Genomic DNA, 23,789 nt, shown 5'->3' on the forward strand with positions numbered 1-23,789 from the left:
GATCGTGACCTGGCTGAAGTCGGACGCTTAACCGACTGCGCCACCCAGGCGCCCCAAGGGCATATAACTTTTGACTTGCCCAAAACTTTACTTAATAGCCCACTGTTCACCAGAAGCCTTACGGATAACATACAGTCAATTAACACATATTTTTGTATATTATATGTATTATACACTATATTTTGACAACAAAATAAGCTAAAGAAAAGAAAATGTTATTAAGAAAATCATAAGAAAGAAAATGCATTTATTGGACTGTGTTTTTGGAAAAAATGTGCATAAATGGACCCATGTGGGGGTCAAGGCTATGCTGTTCAAGGGTCAACTGTATTTTTGTAAAACAAAGCTTGTGACAATGAAAACTCCTACTTGCTATGTCATCTGTCTTGAAAATGGCTCCATATCAATACATGCAGATTGATCACAATTTTTTACCTTGCTTTTAAGATATAATGTTTTTTTTTTCCTACTTAGGTACCTCCATATATCATTGAAAACTTGGAAAGAAGTGTTTTTAGTAGCTGCATAAGATTTCATTGTATGTGTACACCACGATTTATAGATCCATGGATTCATTTTTACACATTTCTGTAACACATTTTTGCTATGCTAAAAACTCCATGCTAAAAATTCTTTTGACATTTTGAATTATTTCCTACAAAATATCCATAATCAAGTTTTATGTTAATACTCTTGGTCATTTCCATATTCTATAAACTTAAATTTAAAAACAGAAAAGCATTCCAAAGAATATTCCTTACACTAACAGTCCTCATTTTTAAGAGACACTGGAAATGAAGTATTCCTCTTTTATAGCATCCTACAATATGGAAATTCTATTATTGTTTTTATTTATATTTGTCGAGAAAACATTTTGTTTGCCTTTTGTTGGACTCTGCTATAGATAAGTTGAGAGAAAAGAGAAAACCAATAAATTTTCTCCATGCCTGCTGCCAGGAGTCAGGAGTCCTCTCCCTATGCGCCTCCTAGGCTCATGGAGTCTGAGCTTAAGCTCCTGCTTCTGAGGCTGCCTCTTTCACCCCACCCTCCCTCCATAACCCAACCTATCCTCACCCTCACACTCCTACCCCTTGGGAGCCTGGCCCCACAGGAACATATCATACCTGGAAGGCCAATGATGTCACAGGCCAGGGTGCCAAGTCATTGTGTGAACTTCTGGAGAAACTCTATACCGACAAAGTCATTGAAATGGACAATCTGACCATCAAGCTGGTTATCAAGGTCCTTCTGGAAGTGGTTTGGTCAGGTGGCAAAAACACTGGACTGGCTGCCATGAGGTAAGATCATCTCTTCAAGATTTAAAATCCCTGAGACATGGAGAAATCCATTCTTGAAACTGAAACTGAAAATAAAGAAAATGAAAAGAGGAAACAAAAGAAAGCATCATGCTGAATAAAATCCTGCTTGTAGCAATTTTAGAATTCACATCATAGATGATTCTCAAAATGACTGCCAGCATTTCCATTCCATTTACCCATACTGTCCAAGTGTCCTACAATAAACTTCCATGTTTTTTAACTTAAAAAAAATTAGAATTAGAGACTGGAGGGTGGGAGCATTCTGCAGGGGAGAGAGGACAAAATAGGGAGAATGAGGAGACAGGAGAGAAAATAATGATAGGAGGGTAAATGGGGAGGAGAAAGGACAAAAGGGGAGGAGTTAAGCAACACTTAGTACCCAGGTGTCCTCCCCAGACTTCTTTAAATAACCGTTTTTGTTTGATAATTTCAAGGAGTTTTGAAAACAACAACAACAACAACAACAACAACAACTTTTGGAGTTTCTTGACTGTTTATTTGGTTGATTGGCTTCATTTTGTTGTTTGGGTTTGTTTGTTTTTTTAATTTTAAGGGTTATTCTCTTATTTCCTTTTGTTGCAAAGACTACAAGCTTTCTATGGAGAACAGACTATAGTTTTTCTTTCAGATAAAGCATGTTTACTCCTCTTCATCTTCTTTTGTTTCCCTGTGGCAGGTGCGGGGATCACAGCGCTGGTGGTATTGATGTCAAGGCAGAATCCACTCATTAGGCAAGCGTATGACTGGACAGAGAAGCATTCTGGCACACAGCTCCACCCCACCATAGTGCAGAGGCTACCTAGCTCCCAGGGAAGATTTCAAATGTAGAGTATTATTGGAAGGCCCTTCTGTCTTCTACCTTCCTACTTGGAGCCTTCCTCTGACTCCATCTTCTGTCAAAGTTTCCATATTGATGGCAAATAAATCTACAACTTCTGTCCTGACCTCTGTCCCTGGCTTCAGTCACTCTCCCCTGCTGTCTAGATGTTATGCGTCTATAAAGTCATGGGACTCTTCTAAGTCTTTGTGTACCTGAGACCAACGGACCTAAAACAAGGCAAGTTATATCTGTTCTTCATAAATCAAACCTCTTTCTTGACTCCATCTTCGTAGTAGCAGCTGTGGTGGTGGCAGTTTGGTCACGGACATGCAGCTCTCTATCCATGCCCAGGAGCTACACACCCTTCAAGTGACCAGCCAGGACATGGTCGCCGAGATCTAGGCTCATGTAGCCTTGCTGGAGGGCATCGCTCCAGAAGATCAAGTTGTACTCCCAGCAGGCACAGTGCTAGAGGATGAGGCTACCCTAAGTCAGTGTGGAGAGGAGGCTCTGAGCACCCTGGAAGTAACTAGGCATATGCTTGGAGGTAAAGTCCATGGTTCACTGGCCCCTCCTGGGAAAGTAAGAGGGCAGACTCCCAAGGTGGTGAAACAGGAGAAAAAGAAGACAGACAGGCAGAGCCAAGTGGCAGATGCAGTACAACTGCTGCTTTGTCAGTGTTGTGCCCACTTTTGCAAGAAGAAGGGCCTCAATGCCAACTCTTAAGTCCGTTATAATCCTGGCTTTCCCCAATAAAGCCACTTAGTCGAGTCAAAACAAAAACAAAAACCCCTCAAATTTAGCCTATCAAATTTGACCATTTTCCCCCAAACCTGCACTTCTTTCCAAATTTTCCCATTTTTCATAAATGCCAGCAGAAGCCTGGAGCCACCTGAGAATCCAAGTCATCATTGTTCCTTTCTTTCCATTTTCTGTATTCAGTTTGGAAGCAAGTATTTTTGATTCTTCATTTTTTTTTTTTTTTTGTCTCTTTTGCATCTCCCTTTATGCTCCCTACCACCATCCTGGTTTGGACTTTTTACTACTTTTCATAGGTACTATTATGATAGTCTCTTGGTTTACTTCCCCAGCCCACATTAAGCCTCCCTTAATCCATCTTGTATATTGCTGCCAGATTCCTTTTCTGAAGAGACTGTAAAACAGGAGTCTGAGAGTGAGAGCCTATCCAAATTCATATTTGTCTGAGTTTGCCTGGTAGTTGCATAAGGAACTCAAGATTTTAAAAGGGTATGGTCACCAGAAAAGTAGGGAAATTCTCCACAGTTGTGGTAGGCAGCTTCTAACATGGCCCCAGTGATCTTTCCTCTGTGGTATTCATGCTCTTGTGTAATTCTCTCCCCTTGAATGTGGGCTAGACCAGCTGACTTGCTTCTAACAAATAGAATATTACTAAAATGGTAAAACAATGAGATGGCACTTCAGAGATTTATTTACAAAAAAACTTTGACTCATCTTGCTGGCTCTCACTCACTCTCTCCCTCAGGTGCTCTGAGAGAAGCCAGCTGTCATGCTGTGAACTGCCCTATGACAGGCAAATGTGACAAGGAACTAGTGTCTCGGCAAGAGATTGGAGTCCTGCCAATAGCTACGTGAGTGAGCCTGGAAACGGATCCTCCCCCAGTTGAGTCTTGAGATGAGACCACAGCCCTTGCTGACACCTTTATTTCACCTTGATGAGGAACTCTGGGCCAAAGGACCCAGCTAAGCCTCAATTTTTAACTGACAGAAACCATGAAATAATAAATGCATACTGTTTTAAGCTGTTAAGTTTTGGGATACTTTATTATGTATCAATAGATAACTAATACAACAGTTTATGTGTATATAAATCCAGATTGTTTCTTAGCTTCCTCCTCTCCCTCTATAACTTATGGTCGGAACCAAGGGGGTAATAGGCTGTGATAATAATTTTTGGCAAAGCCCTGATAAGAAATAGCTTGCTGCTTCATGGAGCAAATAACAGAGTGTAATATACGATGGGAGTAGCAAAGGAAATGGGAGGAGTTAAGTGTAATGGATATCAGAGGCATAGCAAAATCAGGAGACATGACTATGACTTTGGTACTAAGCCACATTATCTACATCAGAAATGACAGGCGATGTCATGGCAACAATGCAGAATACATGCAGCCATTGTTAGAGTCCATCACAGGGAATTGGAGAGAACACCAGCAGAAAAAAAAAAAAAAATTAGAATTCAGTAATTCTAATCTAAAGGGAGCTGGTACCTAAAGCCAGAAAGCATCTTGTTTCTTTTGTACTGTTAGGTCCCAATTTATCTTCCACGTAGGTGGAAAATGGAAAATATAGACCTAACCTGCTTCCATCATGTCACATCACTACTTCTGTTGCTTGCTTTTGAGCATTCCAACATTTGGCTTCTCCTTCTATTATGGATGTGTTCATGCTCTCATAATGCATTGTATTCACTCTCAGTAGCCTTACCACTGACTATAACCTCCTTTTCTCTCCGAATGTAATGCCCATCCATTTGCAAAGTTCAAGGGAAATCCTAAATTCTATATATCATGCAAAATGATTTAAACAATTTCTCTGTATCTACCATGAAGTTATGGAACATCAATCAACTAATTGAGTATAATATACCAATTTATTTAGAACATACCCAATATTTGTTAGGCATTCTCAGGGATACACAATATGTGTATTGCATGGCCACTCCTCTTAAAGACTCTCTATCTTATTATAAAGGTACAATCTTCCGCTGTGAAGAAATCAGAGGACATAGACAAGATACGTATATTCTTAATCTTTTGAAAACAAGTGAAATTGCTACTTAGAAGTGCTTACCTTTTGAAAGTAAGGGAGAGACTAAAATACGTTTTGCTGTTTCAGAGTAAATTTCGCTTTTCACCCTTGACATTGAATATAAATGGGAACTTCCAGGTTCTAGTAATGGCATAGATGGTTGCCTGGAAGTTAGTCCTTACTTAAAGCAGATTAATCAGAGTTATTCCTAGTGAATAACTCAATCTTACTGCTCTCAGCTGTCTGTCACCAAATCCAGATGTTTGCATCCCAGAGAAGGTCTTGAGTGAGTAGGGGTAATTTTAGTAAACTAACCTGGCCAACATATAAATTTAACATCATAACTTGTTATGTGATGCCTGCTATACATTAATCCAACCTATTTCCTAGTCCCTCTCTTCACCTAGGCCCATATGAATTAAAATGCAGAAAGTCTATGTTGTTCAAACTTGTTTCATAGCATGATTCGCTCTATCACTGAATACTACTTTTTTTAAAAAATGTTTTCATTATTTATTTTTGAGAGAAACAACATGTGCAAGGGAGAGGCAGAGAAAGTGGAGGACAGATGATCCGAAGAGGGCTCTGTGCTGACAGCAGAGTCCGATGCAGGAATCAAATTCACAAACCATGAGATCATGACCTGAGTCAAAGTCAGATGCTTAACTGACTGAGCCACCCAGGCACCCCTACTTCACTTCTTATAACTTGTCTATCATGCTTGTCCCTGAAGAAGAATATAATTATACTTGGGAATAATTTCAAGTTGTTAATAATTTCATAATAGGATATTTTGAAATATTATCTGACATAATCTTTACTTCTGATAATTGTTATTGTCTAACCCTTTACCCAACAAGAATGAAGCCACAATTACTTCAGAGCATAAGCAGAACCAGCCAAGAGCAAAGAAGAAAGTATTCATCTTTAGGTCTCAAAATAAACTGTTAAAAGTTAGGTACAAAAATCATGGAAGCATAGGCTTCCTGTAACAATAGCCTTGCACTGGAGAAAGAAAAGGATTTTCTAATTTCCTAAAGCTTCCCCTTAAAGGTCTAGAATCATAAAGCATAGAGATTTACTATAAGCTATAGGGGAGAAAGGATGTACATTATGATCTTTTTAGAGACAATGTCTAGTTGCACAAGAGAATGAGGAAAGGAGACACAAATGAGGTGAGTGTGGTGCCTCTGATAGTGTTTTGGCCCTTCCCCTCTTCCAAGGTGGAAATCCTGACTGGGAGCTGGGGTGGAGGTTGGAGGAAAGGAAAGGTGGAGAGATCTGAGAGCAAAGAGGGCTTACACTTCTCTTCCCAACTGGCACCAAAGTGATCTGCATTGATTGACATGGGGTGAGACAGCAATTATCTGTGTTTATGTCAGTAGGGAATCTCAAGGGAACATTTGCTCCTGGTTCTCTAGGATTTATGCAAGCCAAGGAAAGGCTTGCCCTCCACCCCCATCACCACCTCCACCAGGGGCTAAAACTGTTGAGAGAGTACATGGACTTGTGGGTTCTCCAGGTGGGGATGAGGCATGTAGATGTCACTTCCAGAGGCTATGACAGGGACCACAAACATCAATAGTAACAGCTGTTGACTTGACCCAAATACAGATGGAACCCATTGCTTTAGAATATCATAATGACCACAGGGAATGAAGCACCCAGAGCCATCAGGGACCATCCCAGGTCAGCATGTGGATCAGACAACTATCCCTCTGAGGTCACAAGGTTTCACAAGTATTCTGGTACCTACACACCATCTGGTTAGAAGCAAAGGAGGAAGGGGAGGGAATTATGTAAAACTGACCATCATCTCCAACAAGATGAGTTAATGTGGAAGAGACAAATTTTCAAGAAGAAATTTATCTTTAGTTAGAAAAATTAAGGTTTTCATACCCACCCCCAATATTGCTAGTCCTTTTCATCCCTTCTGCCCATCTATGAAAGGAAGCAAGGTCATCAGAGAAAGTTGAGTTCAGTCTCAGAACTCTCATTACCATTCTTCCTTCTGAATCATAATGTCTCCAAATCTGGCACTGCCTATAATACTTTCTTCCTTTCCAAGTATACTTGAAGGAACATGAGGAATATGTAGGGTCCTAAGAGTTACTGATTGGTTTTGAAACAGTTTTCACCACAAAGTAAAAATCCATCATACACTAGATCAAACTCCAGATGCATGGGTTGTGGGGGTAACAATTTGCTAGCTAAATGAAATGTGAGGCTGGCCAATCACTGATCACACTGTGACCAAATTTATATCATCCCTAAATTCACAATGTTGCAGGGTGCTTCATCTGGAGGTGGTTAGAGTATTTGAAAAACATATTGTCATCAATATTTAAAATGGCTAAGATAAATACTGCACCCTTTTTTATGAAACAGTTCTATTTCTTCCTTTTTTAAAATCAGAGTGGTGAAAAAACTGGCAATCCTTTAGGTGGTGGTCATCTATTTTTTTTTAAGTGTTTATGATACAATAGTATCCATTGCTTCTCATCTGAACAGATTAAGATCCTAAAATACTCCATACAAAGCACACAGTATCCGGGCACCTGGGTGGCTCAGTTGGTTGAGCATCGAACTCTTGATTTGGGCCCAGGTCATGATTTCAGGTTCCTGAGTCTGAGCCCCACATTGGGCTCTGCGCTGACACTGTGAAGCCTGCTTGGTATTCTCTGTCTTCCTCTCTCTCTCTTCCCCCCTCCCCGTTCCCCATTCCACACACCCCCCCCCCCGCCTTCACCCCTCCCACCCATGCTCATGCACTTTCCCCCATCATCCCACATCTCTCTCTCTTTCTCTCTCAAAAATAAATAAATAAACATTAAACACACACACACACACACACACACACACACACACACACACACAGTATCTCCTAAAAGTTTTGTGAAAAGCTGAGCCATTCTTTCCATCTGTGCTAGTGAGGCTATATTTTATGGTGACGAATGTGAATGGCTAAGGATATACCTAGCACGAGTCCTTTTCTACTTGGCCAACACATGTAAAATTTGCTGCAAAATCTTAGGTTTAAACCTTTCTCCTCAGATGCCCAAAATAACACCCTATTTTGAAATAAGCAGATTTTTCAAACTCTTGATCAAAATGCAACCTGTCCCATTTTATAGATGCTAGAGGTAGAAAATGGAGTACCTCCTCTTTTGTGAGCATTTGAACCCACCTCCACTGCAGTGGTTTGCCCAGTGTCCTTTGCTTTGAATGGCAGCAAGTCTGCTTTGCCTACAACTGTGTAACAATTTCAACAAAATCACCTTCATTTGAGTTGTCACAACTATACCCACTTCTCTCAAACAAATGAGACCATTTAATGAAGCTGACAGCCTTCACTCTTCTCTCATGCCTGATACAGGATGAACATACTGGCTGATGGAAACTGACTTTTTTTTTTCTTTCCAATTTCTCTTCCAAATCTCCTAAATCAGTATTCAAGCCATGTCTCAATATTTAATCCTGATGCAAACCCAACACTTCAGAGGAGCCCGCCAAGACATCCCATGGCGCTCTTCAGACCCATTAACTTGTATTACCTCTGGTTTTAAACAATCAGATGCTCTCTGATTGAAGAAGAAAAAGTGTGGCAGTCGTCAGCAGAAACTCTCAGTAGGAGTCATGACAATCTCTTGCTCAGCCAGACAACAGAATCAGCGCAGAGACACCTAAGTGTGACTATGCTACTCTTAAAAGAAAAATCACATATGCCCAGGAGGCATTATGCATTTTATAGATTATTGCAAAGGGGATATTCGATTACTTAAAAAAAGCGAGTGAGCAAGCAGAGCCACAGAAACAGCAAGTCTTCTCAGAAATGAATATTGATCAAAAAAATTGAAGTCCTAGTACTGAATTGTCTGATACCTCTCAACCATAAGGTCAGAGCCAAGGAGGAAAGATTATTGGCAAGGAAGTTCCCACAAGGTAACTAGGTGACAAGCAAGCATATTGTCAAATGGGTCATATAACTTCTGAGGCAGCTCTTTCACTGTGTTTGTGGTCATTATGTTCCAATGTGAGACAGGACACATTTAAGACATTCACGTTGTTTTCTGTAAATATAGTACCCTCCCCCCACCATCCATGGGGACACTTCTAAGGCCTCCAGTGGATGCCTGAAGGCAAAGATAGTACTGAACCTATATATACTATGAACATATATATACTATGTTTCTTCCATTACATCCACAGTTATGATAAAGTTTAATTTATAAATTAGACACAGCAAGGGATGAACAACAACCAATAGTAAAATAGAACAATTATAATAAACTGTAATAAAAGTTATATGAATGTGGTCACCCTCTCTCAAAATATATTGCTATGCTGTACTCACCCTTCTTGTCATGATGGGATGTGACAAAATGCCCACATGATAAAAGGAAATGAGGTAAATGACTTAGGCACTGTGCCATAGTGTTAGGCTACTGCTACTAATCTCAGAAGACTGAGGCTGACTTTGGGTAACTGAAACCTCAGAAAACAAAACCAAAACCATGGCTAAGTGAGGACACTATAGTGCATGTATTACAACCACTGGTCAAGCTGATTAGTACTTTATCTTTTTGCTGGAGATGAATATATAGGAACAGTCCTTCCACTAGAACATTAGCCAAGAAGCTTGGGCCCATCTGAGAAGCAGAATCAGGGCCAGCTTTTGTGTGGGTACAGGTGGCACTTGGAGACCGGCTGCTCCTTTGTTGTCTTCTGTACTTTTACCAGCCTTTTAAGAATTGCATTTTAAGGAAAACAGAGTGCACATGTTTCTAACTCATTTACACTTAAATGTTGATAATATTCTGTAAGAGTTAGTTGATATCCAAAATGGTTTTTTTTTAAATTAATGTTTTAGAACAAGGGACTTGAATTTGGTCCATTATACATTATTCTGAGCACTCTCGCCCACTCTTCTCCCTGCAAAGTACAGGGCTTGAGTCACTTTAAAAACGTCTTCATAACCCTAATTTGACTGTTTAATATATTAATCTGGTGTCAAGTTTTAAAAATCTAGATTGCTAGGGGGAAGATGGTGGAGGAGGAGGTTCCCAAACTCACCTCGTCCTACAGATACACCTAGATAATACCCACATCAATGTAAATAACCCAGAGAACGACCTGGAAACTGGCAGAACAGACTTTCCACAGCTCAACATAGAGAAGAGGCCACATCAAAAACCACAGGAAGAATGGACAAGTGGTTGGAATCAAGCTGACCTCAAGATTGTTCAGGAGAGGGAGGGCCACCACAAGCACAGAGAAGGGAGAAGAGTAGATACATAGGCACCCCAGGCACAGGGGACCTGTATTGGGAAGACAAATCCCCACAACATTTGGCTTTGAAAACCAGAGGGGCTTAACATCGTGAGATTTTATAATCAGCTGGGCTGAATTTCTAGAACTTTTAAAAATCATCTTGCCATTTGCAACAACACCTAGAAGGTATAATGGTAAGTGAAATGTCAGTCAGAGAAAGCCAAACACCATCATTTCGCTCATATGTGGAATTTAAGAAATAAAACAAAGGTAAAAAGAGACAGACTCTCAGAGAACAAATTGGTGGTTGCTATAGGGGAAGTGGGTGGGGGGAATGGGTGTAACAGGTGGTGGGGGTGTACACTTACTGTGATGAGCACAAAGTAATGTTTAGAAAAGTTGAATAAATATATTGTACACCAAAAACTAATATAACACTGTATCTTAATTATAATAGAATGTTTTTTTAATCTAGATAACCATAATTCAATTTGTTTAGCCTTTCTTTTTTTTATATGCCCAACCAAAATGGACTGAATTTAGACTTTTATTTTATTTTATTTTATTTTGGGAGAGAGAGAGAGGCAGAGAGAGAGAGAGAGAGAAAACATGCAAGCAGGAAAGGGGCAGGGGCAGAGGGAGAGGGAGAGAGAATCCTAAGCAGGCTCCATGCTCAGCATGGACCACCATCCTGGGGCTCGATCCCAGGACAGTGAGATCATGACCTAAGCCAAAATCAAGGAGTCAGATGCTTAACCAAATGAGCCACCCAGGTGCCCCTAGACTATCATTTTAGAAGGCAAACAGCAACCATAATGTGGAAAAACAACATTTAATAAAAAGAGTATTTTTTTTTTATTTCAAGTTTTAAATTGACACCTAAACCTTACATTAGTGCAACAGCCAGTTACTTAATTATCTTTGCTTGCAATTGCTATGCAAGATGATGGCTGTGAATAATGCCTAATGGTTTTAATTTATTGTTGTATCAATGAAAGCCATATTTTTTTCATGAAAGATTGGACATGTTGCCACTTAAAGAAGCAGACGACTCAACAATCATTCATCAGTTAAAGACTTTCTATCCACTCAGCTACTAGAGTTCCTAGCTGTTTCACTTTTCCTGGAACTAACAGAAAATGCCATTAGTAGCTTTCATTCCATCACTCAAAACAATGTAGCAGTTTAGGACGAGTCTTTATTTATGCATTGATAACTTCAGTGTCATCAGTTATATTGATGTTTTCCCAGGAATCCTATGTGGGAATTCAAATGATTAAATCCTTCCAGTGTCTTTACGCTGCTATTCTCTGAAGAAACGACAGGCGAAATATAGTAACATTTATAGTCATATAAAGATGATTATGCAACTCATAACTAGCATGGTAGCCCCATGCAAATTCTGAAAACAATAAATAAAACATATACAAAAGTGAAATTGAAAAGAACATTTGTTCAGACACTAGACAGAAATAAAATACATTCTTTTCCAGCAAGGATTTTCACCTGGCACTTTACATTCAAATGCCCAATTTCAAACATTCCAGTGTTGGGAGAGTTAAATATGAACCTCTGGAGGTGGGTCCCAGCCTTCATTATTTTTCAAAGCATTTCAGATGATTTTCATGTGAAGGCAGATTTGAAAAAACTCTAGTTTACAGGAGTGGAAATTAGAAACTAAACACAGGCTGGAGTCAGTTTATAGAAAATATGAGCTACAGCATGATTCAGGGCAAGGCTCTGACCACAGTCTCAGAGACCTGGGTGGAAGCAAATCAAAATTAGTTTTAACACCTACAGTGCTAAATGCTAAGACTTTTCTTCGAAGCAGATAACTTGAATAATAGTTTCTCCATGTATTTATAGGCCTGATTATATCTAGGGTTGACAAAGCTACTATTTATTTCACAAATATTGGTTGAGTTCCATGCATCCTGTTAGGCACAAAAAGACCTGGAGCAGAGAAAGCCTAGTCAGAGGCCCATAAACCAGATGTACCAACTATCATACTTTACAGAACATACTGACAATAATAACCACATGGAACTTTTCTCCTGTCGAATTAACCTTTGCTGCAGTAACACTGCTACCACTCACTATTCTTACAATGCCAACTTCTGTGATTTACATATATATTAGCACTGATGTAATTTTTATTTATTTTTTATTTATTTTTTTAAATGGTTTTTTTTTTTCAACGTTTATTTATTTTTGGGACAGAGAGAGACAGAGCATGAACGGGGGAGGGGCAGAGAGAGAGGGAGACACAGAATCGGAAACAGGCTCCAGGCTCTGAGCCATCAGCCCAGAGCCCAACGCGGGGCTCGAACTCACGGACCGCGAGATCGTGACCTGGCTGAAGTCGGACGCTTAACCGACTGTGCCTCAGGTGCCCCACTGATGTAATTTTTAAAAGACAGCCAGGAATCTATTCCCGGGAGGAAAAGCCTCTGTTTGTAAGTGTAGTAACAACATCATAAGAAACCTCACTCAACCAGTCACACAAGTAGACACCTTGGAGTAGTCAGAGACGAAGCTAACTATGGCAGGACCAAACAGGGAGAATAAACTAAAAGAGCCCTTTTCGCTCTTTAGGGTGGCGCATTGAGTTCTGTCTTTTGGACTGTTAGTTTGGTTCAGGAATGGCTTAGTTTACCAGAAAGTGTTCTCTGGCTGTTAGGATTGGTGCAAAGGTTTTTCCTTTTCAGAGTTCATAGTAAAAAGAACAAAATCTCATTGTTGGAGGTGGGGGATGAGGGTAGGAAAGTCTTGTCAGAAGAGGTGCTACTTGAGCTGAGTCTTAATGGAAGAATAGCAATCAGATGAGTAAAAAAGAATGCGTGGGGAAAAAAAATTTTTTAAAAAGGGGGGGGTGCCTCCGTGGCTCAGTTGGTTAAGCGTCCGACTTTGGCTCAGGTCATGATCTCATGGTTCATGAGTCTGAACCCCCCATTGGGCTCTGTGCTGACAGCTCAGAGTCTGGAGCCTGCTTCGGATTCTGTCTCCCTCGCTCTCTGCCCCTTCCCAACTTGCACTCTCTGTCTTTTCTCTCAGAAAATAAATAAACATTAAAAAAAATTAAAAAAAAAGAATGTGTAGTTGGGGAGGGAGGAACATATTTAAGGCTAAGGGAGTGATATATGTGAAGGCTCTAAGGCATAAACCAGCACAGTTGTTTGGGAGTTTCCAAGTAGTTCAATATGACTGCAGCTTGGGAGGTACAGAGGGAGAGCTGGGCATTAAAGACAGAGAGGCAGGCTCTGGTGCACTAAAAAGGCATTTGTAATTTCTCCCACAAACTCTGTGTAATCCTTTAAGTATCTTTACTAATAGGGAAACACTGAAAAATTTATGTTTCTTTAAAATTTTATTTATTTGGAGAAAGCGAAGAGTGAGAGAGAGAGAGAGAGTGAGCAGGGAAGGGGCGAGAGAGAGAGAGAGAGAGAGAGAAAGAGAGAGAGAGAATCTCAAGCAGGCTCCCTGCTGTCAGTGCAGAGCCTGATTCAGCAGTCTAACTTACCAACTGTGAGATCATGACCTGAGCCGAAATCAAGAGTTGGATGCTCAACCACTGATTCCTCGTTTAGATGTAAAGAATTGCTTTGGGAGTGTTAGGGAGGAAGGACTAATCATGGGGAGGGGAAGATGTGGAAAGGTGGACACAGTAGAGACCAGCTGGAGGCTACTGGAAGTGAGAAGACAGGAGGGCTGGAACTCAGGGGTAGTGGTGAGGGGAGAAGAGAGCAGAACTACAAAAATCTCTTTATAGCACTTCTGTCAGGGAAGCTGAATGAGAAGGAGGAGGGCAATGCTTATGTTTCTGGATTAAAAAGCTGGTAAAATGATGACCCCTTTTTACAGATACAGGATATAGAGGAGAATTAGGTCTGTGGAGGGGAAATGAATGCAATATTAGATGCAGTTTTAAGTTAGTCTGAGAAACAGGAAGGATGTTTCCCCTAAAATCTTAAAACAAAAAATTTGAGAACCTAAGTTTAAGATCATTGAACAAAAACAGCTGAGCTATACTTATGAAAAATGTCCAGGTCATGACAGGTAAGGACAGACAAAAAGGCTTCCAGATTAAGGCAGACTGAGGAGACCTGACCACTAAACGCATTCAGGTATCATACTTGAGTCCTTTCCCTACAAAGGACATTATTGAGACAGATGGAGAAAACTTGAATACAGCCTATTGATTAGCAACTAGTGTTATATCAATACAATGATAATATATCAATTTTCTGATATTGAAAATTGTACTGTTAGGTAAGAAATGTCCTTGAAGTATTTAAGGGTAAAAGGATATCATATGTGCAAGTTACTCTCAAATGGTTCAGGAAAAAAACAAACAGCATGTACATGTAGAAAGACTGAATTGTAAAGGGAGTGTGATAAAATGTTAATTTTTGAGAATATGAACAAAGGGTATGTAGGAATTCTTTGTACTATTCTTGCATTATTTTGGTAAATTGGAAATTATGTCAAAATAAAAAGGATTTCAGTAAAAATTCTTTTGGAATACTTGAAATTTTTAGAAAAGCATAAAGAATAACATAACAATGTTCCCTGTGACTAGAATAAACAATAGCTAATACTGTCTTAAGTACTTTCAGTCACTTTTTAAGCAAAATACTACCTTGTAACATTTAGAAACAAAATTATTGTGGGGGGGGATTATAGAAAAGGAGGAGAATGGCAAAGGTTGTAGACTATAAAGCAGGTTTAATCATTCCTTAAATTAAGAAATAATCAAACCCAGAATAAAGATTATATCCTATGTATCCTTAGAGACTATGAAACCTGCGGTAAAGCTTAGAACATAATTTAGTTATTCTGCAAAAGGCTTAAGGAGTTAAATTTCTATTTTACTTTCTATGGAAAAGCAAAAATACCTTTTTTCCCCCCATCTATCAAAAAATGAAAAGGAAGTACTTTATTTGTTGTCTTAATTTTGTTAGAATCCACATAGAAAAACCACTTCAAAGGTGCCATTTAACTGAAACTATAGTATAAAGAAGGACTGACTACTCAAAAAAACCTTTCAACATTCTCTTTTAAATAGCAGTAAGAAAAATACAGATGGGTAAATATTGACAGAACATGTGATACCAAATGCTAAAACTAGTGACAGAAGTTATATTCTAGGTTTGCAACCAAGATTGCCACCTTGTTTTCTAGGAGGGGTCACAGTCACTGCCTGGGGCTCATTTGGTTTGAGATAGATGTCGGGAGACTTGTTCTGAAAGGAAAAGAGATGGACACATGATGCTCCCCTGGCCATTCAGGATGTCTCCTCTCCTTCAGGTGTCTTTTATCCAGATACTCACTGGTAAGAGCTTTAATCTTGCTTTCCTAGGTAGGCAGAGGAAAGGCCAAAAGAAACACAGGAATCCAAGACTGGTCAGCAAATCCAAACAGCATAAGCACGAGAACAAATGGAATAAATCATGCAGGCCCAGGTGAAGGAGCAACTGTCTGCAAGGGTAGAAACCAGAGCTCGGTGCTTGGCCGCTCTGGGTGGAGAAAGGAACAAGGGTTCGTGGGCGTTGGAGGTACTGGCTCACCCACATCCACCACCTGCTTCGATTTTCTCTTTCTGACTCTAGTTATTTCTCCCTGTGCTCTCTGTTATTTTATTTTCCCCCTTTAAACTCTCCCACCAAAACAGGTTAGCTCTCTTTGAAACACTGCAGCAAACAGGATGCTTTGAGCTCTCTCTAGGAATTTATGAGCACTGTCCCACCTTTGTCATATGCCTTCTTTGGATTCCTCCTTTTGTCAGAGAATAAATTGTAGTTGACATGGTCATGACCTTTTCTCCTACATTCTCTTCTTATGAAAAAAGAAAAAAAAAAAGATTCCCTTTCTTGAAATGAAAAAAAGATTCATTCTTTTTTTTTTTTAATATGAAATTTATTGTCAAATTGGTTTCCATACAACACCCAGTGCTCATCCCAACAGGTGCCCTCCTCAAAGCCCATCACCCACTTCCCCCTCCCACTCCCCCATCAACCTTCAGTTTATTCTCAGTTTTTAAGAGTCTCTCAAGGTTTGCCTCCTTCCCTCTCTGTAACTTTTTTTTTCCCCTTCCCCTCCCCCAAGGTCTTCTGTTAAGTTTCATACTGAGTTAAGTCTCCTCACAGCATGTCTTCAAGTTGTTACTAAGACTTCTCAGCCTAATGGAATAAAATATTCTCTTAGTAATTTGTAAGTCCATGCATGGAAAAAAAAATACCATCATCAACTGTGCTTTTGCCTCATTTTGTGGAGGAAAACCACAGCTAGTAGGAAAAGAAAGGCATCATAAAGATTTATATGAAAAGAACAGTGAAAAATCACTTACAGACACAAAAGAACTTCTGAACTGGTCTCCTAATTGAAAACTGCCTACTAAAGTGAACAAACAAAATACCTTGGGGTGCCTGGGTGGCTAAGTTGGTTAAGTGTCCGACTTCGGCTCAGGTCATGATCTCAGGGTTTCTGAGTTTGAGCCCCGCATTGGGCTCTGTGCTGACAACTCAAAGCCAGGAGCCTGCTTTGGGTTCTGTGTCTCCTTCTCTCTCTGCCCCTCCCCACTCGTGCTCTGTCTCTCAAAAATAAATAAAATGTTGAAAAAAATTTTAAAAAATATCTTTACAGGCCAAATGTATGTTTATCCTTGTTGCAGTAAAGGCCAAAACACAAAAGATGTTTAGAAGCCAGAGTCTCCAAGCCCTGGAAATTAAATTCTGAAATGTTTTATGACATCAATCAAAAAGTAAAGAATTATTTAGTAAAATTGACAAGAGTATGTGTATTGGTGCTTTTATAGGGCTGTATCTGAGGAGATATTTTCCTAAATATGAACAATATTTATCCCTAGGTGGTGGTATTTTATATGATTTTTTAAAACTTTCTTCTTTTTGTGTTCATATATTTTAATATTTTAGAGTATGCATTATTTTTATAATAAAGAAAATAAAATTATTTCCTTCTCAAATTAAAGTAGTTCATGAAATATTTCAAACACCAATTATTTTTCAGAGTTGAAAGTTATATTACAAAAAGTACATTTTTTTGTTCTACTTTTTTAAAATTTTTATTTTAACTCCAGTATAGTTAACATATAGTGTTAAATTAGTTTCAGGTGTACAAAGCAATTCAGCAATTCCAGACATCACCCAGGGCTCATCACAACAACTGCCCTCCTTAATCTCCATAACCTATTTTACCCATCTCCCCACAGAAGTGAAATTTAAGACACAAAACGAACAAAGAAAAAAAAAAAAAAAGACCAACCAAGAAAGTAGACTCAACCACAGAAAAACTACACATTTTTAATGCAAATCCATTTTTTTAATAAAGTAACATTGAAATTAATTTTTTATTACTCTCTCATATGTATTTTAGAAATATTGAGCATTTATGACATTCCCATTAAATACAGCTTCCATTGTGCAAGCAGTGTTGCTAGGGTGTCATCACTTTGTATTGGCATCTATATTATAGATGAAAGCTTCTATATCATAGGTTTTATAACTTCGTATTTTCTTATTCCAGTTAAACTTTTAAAATGCTTTTGATTATCTGCTATGAGGTCTAAAGGATTCTTGCTTCACTCTCATCACAGATCAACCACCAATCCAAAACAGTGAACATAAATCCTCAGTGCACGCACCAGCAGAATCCAGACTGATCTTAGTGCCCATTCCCTCCCACCTACCATCTGGACCTCCCTGCAGCCAGGGGAGCCTCAGCAGAAAGCAGAAAGGAGAACTTCTCTCCCTCCATTAACCGCTCCAACCACTAGAAGCAGGATCCAGAAAAAGAGGCCGCGAAGTCATGAGTTTCCTCCATTTTCAGCAACTTTACTAACCCGATAGGAATTTTAGGGGATCTTCTAATTCCCTTTCAGATAAAAAAAAAAAAAAAAAAAATCTATGACTCTGTGAATAGTTAATAAGAAAAGTTATTCTTTCAAACGGAGGGTTTTACCCCTTCCTAACAGGATTAGGGATTCAATTAGATTAATTTCTTTGTGGCAGATGTATGAATAAATTACCAGCTCAAACCCTACGCCTCTTCCATTTTAAATATTTTTTAAGCTCTAAGGTTCTTCTCATAAAAACATCTTTCAGGGGCGCCTGGGTGGCGCAGTCGGTTAAGTGTCCGACTTCAGCCAGGTCACGATCTCGCGGTCCGGGAGTTCGAGCCCCACGTCGGGCTCTGGGCTGATGGCTCAGAGCCTGGAGCCTGTTTCCGATTCTGTGTCTCCCTCTCTCTCTGCCCCTCCCCCGTTCATGCTCTGTCTCTCTCTGTCCCAAAAATAAATAAACGTTGAAAAAAAAATTAAAAAAAAAAAACATCTTTCAGCCAATACAGTGGTATCCCACTGCTTGGGGACTTCTTCAGAATTTCATCCATCAGAATCCTCCCTGCCTCTCCCTTTCTTCTTCAATTCTTTATTGTCTGTAGTTTATAAACAAGTTCAGCTCCACCTGTACTAAAAAAAAGCTTAGCACTATCTTCCACTTCAGCTATAATCCCATCCTTTTCCTTCCTCCATGACTACCCTCACCATGTATTCCTATCCTCTTCACCATAGGTTGGTTCCTCCTTGCTGTCACTCTGAAGCTGCTGTCATGATGGCCAGCAATGGCCTTCAAAGGAAAACCAACATTCATCTTGCACACCATTTTATTTTGCTCATTTTTTCTATCCTTCTTCAAATTTACTTCCACCAGGATCATGGACACTACACTCTCCATGCTTTTTCCCATTCCACTAGACATTTGCTCGTTTCTTATCTTTTACCTACCCCTAAATATTGGTGTTTTCTGGAGCCCGACCCTATGTTTTCTTCCTTTTCCTGGGCACCTCACCCAAATGATACTCCAGGCCACCTGTATATACCTTCATCTCACTTCTCAGTTCCACATCGACAGTTTAAATTTACGAGTGGAAATTTATTCTTTCCTTAAACATTCACTGAGTCTGTACATTGCATCAAATAAGAAACAAAAATAAGTAGCCTGATTATTGGTCCCTTTTCATCCATTTTCTCCTCTTTGAAGTCTACTTTTGTTCAAAGGAATAAATTTAATCATGTTAATCCTCAGTGTTAAAAAATTCAGGTTCTCCCTAGGGCCCAAATGAGAAATCCAAACACCATTCCTAGCTCGCTGAGTCCTCTTCTACAGACTACCCCTCCAACTTCATCTTCTTCCCCTCTCTCTCTCCTTGTGTCCCCAAACTTACCAACCATTCATACATACGATGTGCTCCCAACCACATCATCTTTGTGTATATCACTTGGTTTTACCACTGGGCTGGAATACTCTCCTCTCTTTCTTCTTCACCAGCTCAAATGTTTCTTCCTAAGTTAAACCTTTCTGCTTACCTCTTTTTTCCACTTCCTACACATTTGTGGAGCTTAACATTTTTACTTCATTGCAAATCTCAGGGCAACTGGGTCTCACCACTGCCTGTGTCTACCACAATTCTGATATACATCAAGACTCTTCAAATGTATGAATGAGTTAACTATAAATACACCCACGTGGGTGTGGAGAGAAAAATGAGGAAATCTGTAGCTCAAGTGAATAAACAGAACTTTCCTAGACTTATTGTGGTGACCATTTTGTAACATATATAAATATTGAATAACTGTTGTACATCTGAAATACAATATTGTATGCAATTATTATTCAATAAAATTTTAAAACATAAAATAAGTGAAAATAAAAACAAATAAACAAGGCCTTATTTACATCTGGGTACCTCATATTGCCATATTCATAACAACTATGGTTATTATTTGCCATTACATGACTCCCTATTCTCTCCCAACTCAAAAATATTTAGCGGGTGAAGCGTGCCTTTGGCACCTACTCAGTCCCCAAACTTGAGGAGAACAAGAACCTATAAGCTATTGGAAGTCAGGAAGTTCTTAATTTTTGCACTGATAGCCCAGTAGTAAAATGGCAGCCCATTTACTGCTTTTTAATTGTCAAAATCATATAATTTCAGTGGAATGTGGCTATCAGTGGACTCTATTTTAAGAGCAATTATTTCTCATCAGATTAGGGAAACTGATACCCCAACGGTCATGAACTGATTAGGTAATTGCTAAATGCCAATAAATACACTTTAGAAAATTAATTATAAACTGAGCGTCACCTGAGGGGGAAAAAAAGTAGTTCAAACCTCCATAAATGAATAAAGCCAAGTGTTTCACATCTTTAATGTAATTTTAAAAGAACAGTTACAAAATACTGGAATCACTTCTAATAATTTGCCCATGTTTCCAATAAATGGGTCCAAAACAGATAGTTTTGGTTTTGCTTAATTCAACTACGTTCTTAAGGACAATATATAGGAGATGTTAATGAGCAGCTATGCTATGTATCCATGAATGCTTTTCTTGCCTCAGCAGTCAAAAAAGAAAAAAGTGGATATTGTAAGTTTGGACCAATTTGATTAATATGAAATTTGGGCAGCATTCAGAACAGATAATTGAGCTGATAACTTGTGAGTACTTAGAATAGAATGTGGTGTCCAACAGAAGCCATAAAATACAAGCTGAGGGAGAGCGCTAGCAACCTAGGAAAACATGGCATCATGCTGTATGTCCATGTCAGAAAACTGAGCTAAATACCCTCCATGCTGTAAACCTGTAAGAGTAACATTCTGAAGCTATGCCTCAGGGGTGCTAATATAGGACGTGCTAAATACTCAACACTACCATTCACCTTTGCATATGGAGAAAACAGGTTTAAAGTGCAGGTATGAAGAAAACTTCCTTACGGAAGGATGACAGAAAAATCTCATCCCTCAGTGATAGTGGATGGCTATCAAAGATTGCTTAAATGCATATGAAATTTGGGTCTTTTTGACTCCAGCTGGTGGAGTCACCTCTCTCTCTCTCTCCTATCTATTACCTACTGAACCACTGCTCACCCATCAGCAGAAAGAATAGAAAAATGACCTCATTTCATAGAGGGAGGGATACCTCTCTACTCAAATAGCTAGAGTCTTGCTGGTAGAATGGCACTTAGATATTATCCATTAGCTTTTCATCGCTGTTGAGAAAAATGTGCCTACTTAACCTACGTATGACATAAAAAGCTCAACATTCATTTCTCCTCTTATACATTTTTTTTTCCATACCATTAGGAGAAGGTAAATGGGACAAATAATGCACAATTGTAGCAGTTCAAAATATCATATTTTCTAAATACAATAAGATTTTCCTCCTAAATGGCAGCTGCTTTAAATATGGGATAGCTACTGTGTACTTGTTTTTATTATCCTTACTGAAAAATCTCTGAGAAATAAATAATTCACATAGTTGAATTTATAAGGGCAACTTTGTTACAGTTGCTTTGGAAACTAGTTCTGTGTATGTCTATGGACTCACGTGATGCCAAGCCATCATTTTTCAAATATCAAAAATAATTCTGAGTTTTCCAGAGATTTTGTTCCTTGTATTGATTGAATTAGAGCTATCTGAATTGCATAGAAAAAGGATCTGATCAATAGTAACACCTAACCTGAACTTTCTAGCTCTAAGAACTAGAGAAATGATACAGAACTAAGACTTTGTGTTTAGTCAAGGAAGGTTGGGGTTAAATCTTGAGTTCCTTTCTGGCATTATGAATCTGACTCTTATCTCAATTAATGTAGTAGCAGCTGCTTTGGGATTCTCTGAGGAATTCATTTAGGAAAATTCAATTAAATATTTACATGAGTAGCTGCTATTAATAGATATTCATGCTCTGTTTAAAATATTTAACAAGCTAAGATGCAATTACCTCTTCTCTGTTCCACCATAATTATACAATTAAAAATGACTATTCTTATTTGAGAAAAAATTACAAATAAATAAATGTCAACATTATGCATTCAGGACATCCTACTCTACATATAGAGTATCTACAATTAATTGGTTTTGTGCAATTAGTTGCACAAAACAAAAATGATAGAATCTTGATGTTGGAACAAACTTTGGATGTCTTCTGAAGATAAAGGTGTAGGGACCACAGTTTGATGAGGATAAAATGAATGAAAATGTCATGGTTCTATAGTTGTGGGCTGTTCAGTCAGGTAAAGGTGTGGCAGTGCTGCCAAAGGCAAATCATAAGGCTTTCCCAGAAACAAAAGATACACATAATGGGAAATCTAAATTGTCCAGACATTTTCTAAAGCTATATTCTGCTAAAAATCAGTGCATCCGTAAATATTTACCTTATCTTCTAGACAGTATCATTTTTTCAGACTTTAGAGAAAGTGATAAAGAAAACTGCTAGTCTAAACTTGGTTGTGAAAACTGTGGGGGGTTGATGAAGAGACACTGATGAAAACCTCGGAACCAAGCCATTTCAGAATTTATAATAGCCAAGGAATTAGGTACCAGGCATCGGCAATAAGGTCATCAATCTTTGAAAGAGTAAATAGTCCCACTACTCACGTACTCCTGAATACTGACAATATGAAATGCTGGTGAGGATGTGAAACAACATTAAGTCTCATTCATTGCTGGTGGAAATGCAAAATGGGACAGCCACTTTGGAAGACTGTTTGGTGCTTTCTTACAAAACTAAGCATGTCCTTACCATACAATCCAGAAATCATGTTCCTTGGTATGTAACCAAATGAACTGAAAACATGTATACACAATAACCTGCCCACAAAGTTTATAGCAGCTTTATTTATAATTACCAAAAGTTGGAAGCAACCAAGATGTCCTTCAGTAGATGAATGGATAAACTGCAGTACCTCCAGACAATGAATATAATTTCAGCACAAAAAAAAAAAAAAATGAGCCATCAAGCCAAAAAGATACAGAGGAACTGTAAATGCATATTACTAGGTAAAAGAAGCCAATCTGAAAAGGCTACATACTGTATGATTCCAACTATCTGAAATTCTGGAAAAGGTGAAATATGGAAACAGTAAAAAGATCAGTTGTTGCAAAGAATTTAGGGTTGGGGGGTGAACAGACAGGATTTTTCAGAAGGTAAACGTACACTCTGTATGGTACCATAATGATGGATAAATGTCATGGATACATGTCATTTATACCTTTGTACAAACCCACAGATTATATGACACAAAGACTGAAGTCCATTGTAAACTATGGACTTTGGGTGATTATGATATGTTAGTGTAGGTTCATCAACTGCTACAGATGTACATGCATTCTGGTGCAGGATGTTGATTACGAGAGAAGCTATGCATTTGTGGCGACAGAAGACATATGGGAAATATCTGTACCACCTACTCAATTTTGCTGCGAATCCAAAACTGCTTTAACAAATTAAGTATTTTTAAAAAAGTAAATAATCAAAAACTAGCCTAACCCTATTGTTTCCCATGATGGACTGAGGAGAGTAGGAAAAAGTAGGAATAAGATTACAAAAGCATTCCTGGAAAGAGAAAGGAGGGAGAGGTAACTAAAGTGATCTGTGTGTCTCACAGAAAGTTCTGTGGTGAATCTATCCTTTGTTTCTAATTTTACAGGTCTGTAAATATAGTGTAGACATAGCAGAAATCCTTCAGAATGAGTTGAGGATGGGGCAAATACTGAAAAAAAGAACTTCCTAGTT

General features: G+C 38.8%; 1 long non-coding RNA gene and 1 pseudogene across 1 annotated transcript in view; one reads left to right on the top strand and one right to left on the bottom strand.

The window, feature by feature from the left end:
• LOC125160606 (uncharacterized) overlaps positions 1-23,789 on the bottom strand; it is a 101,383-nt gene that overhangs the window by 11,207 nt on the left and 66,387 nt on the right. The window contains exon 4 of the long non-coding RNA XR_007150296.1: positions 1,125-1,363. This is a non-coding gene — a long non-coding RNA (uncharacterized LOC125160606). The remainder of the gene's footprint in view (positions 1-1,124; positions 1,364-23,789) is intronic.
• Positions 2,467-2,865, top strand: LOC125160604 (FAU ubiquitin-like and ribosomal protein S30; annotated as a pseudogene).

Source organism: Prionailurus viverrinus, chromosome A2 (assembly GCF_022837055.1).
Source record: "Prionailurus viverrinus isolate Anna chromosome A2, UM_Priviv_1.0, whole genome shotgun sequence".
Lineage (NCBI taxonomy): Eukaryota > Metazoa > Chordata > Mammalia > Carnivora > Felidae > Prionailurus > Prionailurus viverrinus.